Genomic DNA, 9,369 nt, shown 5'->3' on the forward strand with positions numbered 1-9,369 from the left:
CTTTATTCAGATGCTCCCCACTCACATTGCTACAATGATCGACTTGCAAGCTATATTTCCTTATAATCTGTTTGCAGGACTGGAACCTGACTATCGTCAAGAAACACATCTTGAAAAACATGTAGGTTACATTAAGCCAACTGAAAAGCGAAGTTGGGAGAAAAACTTAAATTTGCTAAAGTTCAAGGACAGCAGAGATGCATTTCACGTGAAATAAAGGGCTATACGATTCCGTTATTTGTTCATCTGTCAAAGTTACTCTCCATGCCAGAAGTTCAGAGAAGCTTAACTCATGCCAAAGACGGAGATAATCAGTTTGAACTTGGCGACTTCACAGATGGCACCTACATGCAAAGAGATTTGTTCAACTCCCATCCAGAGGCATTGCGGTTTTGCCTTTATTGTGATGATTTTGAGGTTGCAAATCCAATTTAGGTCTCATAAGAAAGAACACAAACTCACTATTATGTATTGGTGTCTACTGAATATTGAACCAGAGTTTTGGTTTAAATTACAGTGTGCAAAACTATTCGCTAACTAACATCAGATGTTAAAATGTTTGAATTTGAACCCCTGCTGAAAGACTTTGTGAGCTCAGTCAAGAAATTACATGGTGGCTATGAACTGATGATTGATGGCAAGGCTGAACCTTTCTATAGGGCACTGTTTTGTGTTGTTGGTGATACTTCAGCAGCACAGTTGCTTGGTGGATTTAAAGAAGGTGTGGGCTTTGCCGAAAAGCCATGCAAAACATGTGAAATATCACATGATGGTCTCAATAGGAGTGAGGCTCTCACTTTTCCACTTGGGATTGAACTGGAACATGCAAACAGATGTGAAAATCTGTCTTCTTTGAGGAGAGCCAGCTAAACTTCATGATGACTCTCCCATTTCTTATAGGTGACAGAGTACCAGAAGATGATGTTTACTGGATGATTTTTTTATTCTGTTGCAGACAACAGAGTTGGTTATATCACCAATAGCGTCATCAGTGTCCACTGATCACCTTCGCCAGCTCTGGTCACACAACATATCATTCAGGAGACTGTATCCAGGTGTCAGTTTTACACCAAAGCTTCATTATCCTACTCATTTTCCTGATCAAATAAGAGAGTTTGGGCCAGGAAGGAATGACTGGTGTATGAGATTTGAAGCAAAGCATGGACTGTTCAATAGCAAGAAATGGAGGAATTTTAGGAATTTACCACATTCTTTGGTTTTACATCACCAAAGGTAGATGTGTTAACAGCTGATGGGAAGTATGCGATTCTCATCTGAAGTCTATTTGTATAGACGCCGTGAAAGAAGGCATATCTGTAACATTTGAAAGTTTAACTGATGCAACAAAGGGTACAATAGTGGACACTGTTGAAAATCTTCCAGGCGAACTGCTGAGTACACCATGTGTTATCGTCAGAGGTATAACGTATAGACATGGAAGCATTCTCTTGTTGAATTATGCCGAGTTGGAAGAACCTCAATTTGCATAACCAGAGAAGATATATGTTGTCCAGCAAGCAAAGTTTATTGAGAGTACAGTATTGGAAATAACTGAATTCAGTTCACACCTCAAAGCGTTTGAGTATCTTCAAACTACAAGAAAGATATGTATGGATATTGTGGACTTAAAGTACAAATGGCCACAGTCATTGCACGTCATAGAAGGTAAACTACTGGTTGTTCTCCGCAGTGTAGATTTCGCATGGAGTTTAGAAACTTTGAAGGTCTGTTCACTGTAACCCACACTTCTGCATGTGTAATGTGATATCTGTTTGAACTCTGAAGTGACAAAATGACTAGTTATGAATGTTTCTCACAGAAAACGAGGTAGAAACATTCAACTTGTTAGAAATGAAAGAGTCAGACATACTGACTGTATTACTATCCACAACTTCATGGTGAGCTGAAAGAGCAGGATAAAAAACATGTTAAATCAAGCAATTGTGGACAAGGTGAAACCGTACAGGAATCTATGGCTGAGAATGAATCTTCGTTGGCTGAACGTGTTGAGAGTGAAACGCCCATGACTGAATATGAAACACAAGTAATTCAAATCTGATAATTGTCGGTAGCTAAAACATTAATTTAATTTCTGGTTGAGAAAACAAAATAAATGATAAGTGTTAAAGACATGTTAAAAATGAAAACGATGATAAATGTTCTTTTTTCATTTATAAAATTATTGGGCCTTATAGCAGGAAGGTATGCGCATAGTGTTACTTTCAAATGACCAAAGTAAATTCTTTGAATGAAACTTCTTGCAGTTCTTGTTTTGTTTTTTTATTGCGTGTGCAGTATTGGAAATAATTGAAACTGTATTTTCATATTCACAATGTGGTACATGTATTAACTGAAACCTGATTACATTTATCATGTTTTCTTAAAAGAAAACTTACAATTATTTGCATTGCTTTTCAGGAGATTAGTATGTCAAGAGAAACACAATCTGCCCAACCTGCCTCAAACAACTTCACAGAGTCACCGTCAGCGTCCTCCATCACAGGCTCTAAAGTTGGATCTCTTCATCCAACCTCCTCACAGACAATTCATTGCTCGACAATTAGAAAATCATGGAGGAGTGGTTCAAGTTTATTGAAGAAACTGCCTATCATGTCCTTTCTGTGGGAGGATTTGATCAACGAGGCTTATACAACGACTTCGGAAGATATATGTGTTCAAAATATCCCTGTTTTTCATTTACTACAGGCAAAACGCCATGGGTATGTACATCTACCTCTACAATATTTATTAACAGGATGTAACAGAAAGATACGTATACAATACAAATTGCTCTCTCTCTGTCTCTGTCTCTCTCTCTCTCTGAGTCTCTCTCTCTCAGAAGGAATGATGCAAGAGGTTTCGCATTGTCTCATAGATCATTCAATAATTTTGTATCTTTCATAATGTCTAATTAATGTGTGTATGTTTTTTATTCTTTTCTGTATTACTTCAACCACATTCTATCACAGAAGGTGCGGGATATCCGATGGGCAAGGAAGAGGAGGAGTGAGCGTATAAGTAGTGAAACTGGTGGGAAAAGGAAAAAGACGCACCTGTTTGGCCAAGAGTGATGGTATAAAATCAGCTTACTTTCAGAAAATGCTAGTTGTGCTTTTTGAAGAATGTTTTGCATTATCAGACTATACAGATGTATAAAGAAGTTAAAACCAAAACATTCATGGTCTTATGCACCAAATGTTATGTTTACTGTCTAGTGAGGACAAAGAGAAGGTTCATTTTGTTGAACACCACATGTGCCATACCTGAAGTATTCTTAGCTTTTGAGTGCTAATCATGAAAAGTATGGCTTCATGCTCTCAAGTCTAAATGGTCTTAGTGATTTGTTGGAGTGATGCTAACAGTGAGCTTAACTTCCTCTTAACTAGAGTACCTAATTCTTACATGTCATATACATTTGTTGTTGACAGAGGAGAAGGAAATGGACATGGAGGAAGCGAAGAAGACCCTGCAATTGGAATTAGAAAACCAACCAAGGCATAGCAAGACAAAGCTCTCATAATGAAAGCCCAGAGAGCAACACTCAAGGAAAGACGCCACTTCATAGAGAATGTAGAAGAGGACGGAAATATCCAAGTCATCGTGAAGGCTCATCCTTTATTTAAAACATGAAGACTATGTAAAGTTACAGATATTTCTAATAATATTCTAGTTATGAATCAATCTTTTGTTGAAATATTGTTAACTTCTGGGATATCCGAAAAAAGCTAAAAACTATTTCAAGGAGATCATATCATTAGGTCATATCATTATTATTTGTTTCAACAATTATCAACATTCTTGTCTTAGGGGTTTCCCCTGCGCATGAAAATTTAACAGTCATGAGTGTGAGTCACTTAAATCAGTGTTTGCCTAAGCATTAAAAGTCAGGAGTCATCATGACATCATGGAGTCATGATCAGATATACAGGTTTTCTGCGTCATGGAAACACTGTTATTTATCAACCTCAAGGGGTCTTTCAAGTCAAATTGATCATGTTTGTATAACTGGAATTCTGTTATTTGATTTGTATGGTTTAATGGTCACACTTTTGCCTATTTATAGGCTGTGAAAGGATGTCTTCTCCTCAGTTCAAACTGGACTTCAAAAGGAGCGCTAATAGACCAGGTCACAAAATTCCTGAATAGTTTGGACAAACCCTACTCTACAGATATGTCTGAGGTGATGATTTATAATTTACAAGTGGCATCTCTCTGAAGACACTGAAGACTATCCAGTGGAAACAAATGAAGCAGTACCGGAGCTGCTTATGACTACTGATCACGAAATCAAGTAAACCACCCACTATCCTCCTGTACCCTCCCCCCCCCCCCCCCTCCACACACACATACAAGCACCATTTCCAAGGTTGATGTAAGTTCAAGGTGAATATATTATAAGTTATGCTTATGGCTTAGTTAGATGGACCTTGAAAATGCACATTTCATAGTATGTTCTCCATTTTTTTATATTTTGCAGTTTTCAACATGTTTGAACTTTGGCAAACATTACACCCTTTTCTGTAGCCCTGCCTCTCCCCAAAACCATCCAAGGGATTTCATTGAGGTTACACACTTGGCTGGTAAGATTCCTAAAGAAATTTTGCTTTCCAAAATATTAGAATAATCTTGAAGATGTACATTCCATATTTCGTTTCCTTTTTTATTTTGTTTTAAGTTTTGAACATGTTTGAACTTAAACATTAAATAAGTATAAGCTGTTGGTGGTCTAATAGGGGCTATCCTTTAGCTACCTGTGCTTAATAACTACTGAACAGATTTTAGTGTTTACTTATAGCTAATAGTGGGACTAGTGGTGTGGCAAATGTATTGTTGTTTCTCTAGAAATTATCTTGTTGTGATGTTTGATTAAATAAAATATTGTCCACTTAAGCTTTTTGTATTTATTTTTCATGCGCTATGCTGCTTGGCTAATCATCATTTATGAGACTTGTTCGTGTTTCATTGCTATTTAACTCAGACTTAGGGTCTGAATTCCACAATCTCTTTGCATTGTTTCAGTATGAAAATGAACAACAGATATACGGACTGAACATTCTTAAAGTTCGTTTCTTATAAGTGATCACTTGTGCAACTTCTTGTTCAAACATACTGGCTTGAATTGTACATACTGAACAGCAAAAGATACGGAACTGGTTTTCTTCTTTTGTCAAGAGGAAATAAACATAAAAACTTTTTTGAGATTTCATTTTTTTCGAAACTAGCGTTTCTTTCGCAGTTCAAGATGTATTGAAATGCAAAACAGTCATTTAAGCCAATATATACGTTACAGCTCAGGGACTTGAAGATACACGTCAACATATTTCATTATGTTAAGGATCTAGACACATTTCTAGACATGTTTTCAAGTTAAACATGTTAAGATATGAGTTTAGGATTTAAACATATTTCTAAACATGTTTAGGTGTTAAGCACATAACAACATGCGTTTAGAGTCTACACATGTTTAGGTAAATTATGTGTCTAAAAACAGGACAAGATATGCGTTTAGGAAAACGTTTAGGATCTAAGCACCAATTTTGCAGTGTATTTCCTTAGAAATTTGCTCACTGCGTTCGCCTAATTCATTTGGCATTCACGTCTCTCGGGCTGTTAGGAAAATATCAAAATGAGTTATTTTCCTAGCCCTCATCCCACCAACAGAGGTCTCAGAGGCCCAGGAGGTCTTTTCCATTTACACATTTTATTGTGAAATTCTAAGTATTTCTCAAGCAACATCACAGTTACCCGCACACCATTTTATTAGTTACAACAGCAGTACAAAAATGTCATTTAGCATTGTCATTGTAATAATGAACATGGGCCTCAGAGCCCTAGTTACCCCTTCCTTTTCCAGGTTTTGCCATAGAAATTAAACTGGGCACTGAGTGGTAAGCAATCAGACATTAGCCATAAGTCGTCCAGGTATAAAGGGAGTATATTTTGAAAGACTTACAAGAAGATGATGGTGATGGATGCATGTCGGAGTGTTTTGACAGCAGATCGGACAGTGATTATGTTGCGGAATCTACATCCGAAACCAGTTCCTCTAGTGAGATGGATTATGTTAGCGAGAATAATTCGGTACCTGTGCAGTTGGAATAAGGGACATACTTTACTGGAAGAGATAGAATCAAGTGGTTCAAAAACAAGCCAAACGGTCGTACAAGGAGACGGAATAACCCCTGTGGTCCACTTCAAAAGGTTGTTAAAGCTAGTCATATGACCAGTGAAACTGACGCTTTTACCTACAAAGAATTGTTCATTTCACCAACACTGAAGGAAGACTTTTGATAAAAAAACAACCCTGGAGAGACTGGAGCGTGACGTATGACACAAATGTGAATCCACATGATACTTTAAACATAACCTGCAACTTTTCCTGTGTTTCCTATTAGTATATGCATTTCCCGAAATTGTCCGCTTGATATGGAATATCCAAATGCTATTTATAGGTGGAAAATGCAGATCACAACTGTCAGTTTTTGCGCGTAATTTTGGACAGACCGTTTATAGAGGCAGAACGAGGATTTCTTAGCACGGGCACTACAGCAAAGCCAAATTTTATTGCTTGCACGATCCGTCTGTCATGGCTTAAGGCAAGGCATGATTTCCCCAGAGGAAAAGATAAAAATATTAAATCTTTGTCAGCTGCCAATCTTCCTGAGCGGTAAGGCTGTTCAATACGTTTCATATCGCGAGATCTCGTAGTTTATTCTCGTCATCGTCAGATTCCTCTCTGTATAAAAGGTGTCCTGTCAGCCGTATGTCATAAACCCCTCATAAATGTGAAATGCACCATACGCGTTGCACACATTAAACGTTTCACAACATCTGGTATATTTACATGGATGAGGATGTGGAATATGACACCGATGCTGTAAATCTGGTTTTATAGGACATCAGAATTTAATTATCTTACCTTATCCTAAAGTCTCAGATGTTTGTCAACTCATATATGAATTTGCCATTATTTCATTTTGCATATGCTGTGGTTGTGAAATATGACACCTTTGCTATACATTTTGTTTTATATTTTTGTTGGATATCATATTATGAAAACATTTCACATTTACATTACTCTCAGATTTGCCACATCGTATTCACGTTGCGTATACTCGGGGGCATTTGCATATATTGCAGGTATATTGCATTGCAATCGCATAAAGTCACAGATTTCTTCCACAGCGCTCTTACATTTCATTCATCCTGAAGGACAAGGAGTCCTCGAGAATAGTTGCTGCTGTCATTTGTACCGATTAACCTCCCGAAACTCTGTATGACGTTCGAACTGATAAACAAGAGCTCTGAAAAACTATGCCATTCAAAAACGGTTGACGAGTGGCAGTTCTATTTGTTTTTGTACAATCAGTGTTTCAGAGCATGATCGACGTTTCTGCTGTCAACGTTTGACCATGGTGTAGGATCAGTGAACGGTACTTGGATGGGGAGTCATTTTGATTTTAGGCCGGGAGAGCCACAAAGTCTGTTTTTCGAAGTGATTTCACGCCTTTGATGTGAAGGCCTGGCTCTGAACACAGTTGGTCATCACATAATCCATGAATGTAGTTACGCTGGGAACGGCAGAAGAGTCACCAACGGCATCACGCTGTCCATCGTCTGTCCATCGTCTGCCCATTTATCTATCACAAGGTGCTAGAGGGAGGACAGCTGGTCTTTTCGCTAGCTTCCCCACTTCCTCATCTTCCCATAGCACATCACCAAACCTTCCCTCTGCACCCTGATCCAGATACACGTGGTAAAATAAAAAACAAACACTTTTAACAGATTCCCCCAGGAAACCCATCGCTCGCAGCTTGGTTAGCTGCCCGTTCAAAGTCGAAGTGGATTGTAAGTGGAGCAAACTGTAAGACATGCCTACGAGTAACATCACACCAGTACTCAAACATGATAACATAACACTCCATTGTTCTACAGCAAGCTATGTACTAATGGAAACATATGACCAAACACCTGTGCGTGTATACAATAAATCTGATCAAACAATTGTGGACAGGCAATAAAATGTAACATCACAAAAACAAAATTTGCAGAACACACGTGTTCAATGTTCTTGTAAGTAATGAAAATAAGGACGTCGTCAATGACATAGAATTGCTGTCTTGCAAAAAGACTGACGGGGGCGAGTGGTCAAATTTCCCTCGATTTCATTTTGACAAATGATTTTCATGTTTTACACGAGGTGTTACGATCTGAAAAAGTTTTTTTGAACATTAGATTCCCTTTCAAAGAGTGTTAACTCGAAAATTAACTCGAAAAATACGTCAAGTTTGTAAAAAACAGACATGGGCATGTGTTGATCGTGTGTTTTGTTTTTTCATTGTGATAGACAACACCTTGTCAGATATCATGAACGACAATATGATAAACAAACTGTAAGTCTCCGTATATGCATAATATATGTGCATAACCTTGCACATTTGATACGATAATCGCTCCAGTTTGCAAGAAATACCAAAAGCCAATGTCAATGACTTTGAAAACTGAAAGAGATGGAACTGTACAAGCAGAAGAGGCAAGACTCCGTTACGTTTACACTCACTCACTTACTGGCTCATTCTACGTGTTTAAAGTGGATTATTTCAGTGAATCAGTGATACCATGCAGGTCAGGTGTTGATCGTAAAACTGAGTATGTAACCTTTCTTGCAACGATAAAGCAAAATGGGTTGGTGCATGTGCCTGTTATTCAATGTTTGTCCCCAGATCTGCACTTTACTGTGGAGACGACAGGAATATGAGCTTTCATTTTCAGAATTGGCACTTATATGACATGTTACAATACCCACACAATTAAGATTCGTTCCATGACAGTATATGTGACGCTTTCAATTTTAATACATGTTTTAATACATGTATCGCGATATCAACGTCATGTTTGACAACAGACAGATTTAAAAGCAACGTTCGAAATTAATGTCGGCCCCTCGGCCCGAAGCCAACCGATAACCACTCGGACCCACTTGTTTTCTTATTTCTGCAGGTCCTATGGTCATTTTCCATTCCCTATAATGAAAAGTGCTATTTCCACATTAAAATGTGAGCCTACACTTTCTGATCAGGGCCCACAACATTTTATGTTTTTATTTTAATTTCTACAAACGTATTTGTGTGTTTTGATGTTTTTTGTATAAGGACAGGTGTAATGTAACTGTCTTCTAAGTGGAAGTGACAGTCCAAGCACATCCTTTGCAAACCTTCTTACCCAATCTTCATTGAGATCGATCACATGACTTACAGTTGCTAACGAGACTTGGGAGAATTAGTATTGTCATATATAGTTACTTTACTTGTGTCTCCAGTTCGCCATTATGACTTATAGATATCTCGAATTCGGTAAGTTAGAAATATA

The sequence above is a fragment of the Haliotis asinina genome, chromosome 6 (assembly GCF_037392515.1).
Source record: "Haliotis asinina isolate JCU_RB_2024 chromosome 6, JCU_Hal_asi_v2, whole genome shotgun sequence".
In the NCBI taxonomy this organism is placed as follows: Eukaryota; Metazoa; Mollusca; class Gastropoda; order Lepetellida; family Haliotidae; genus Haliotis; species Haliotis asinina.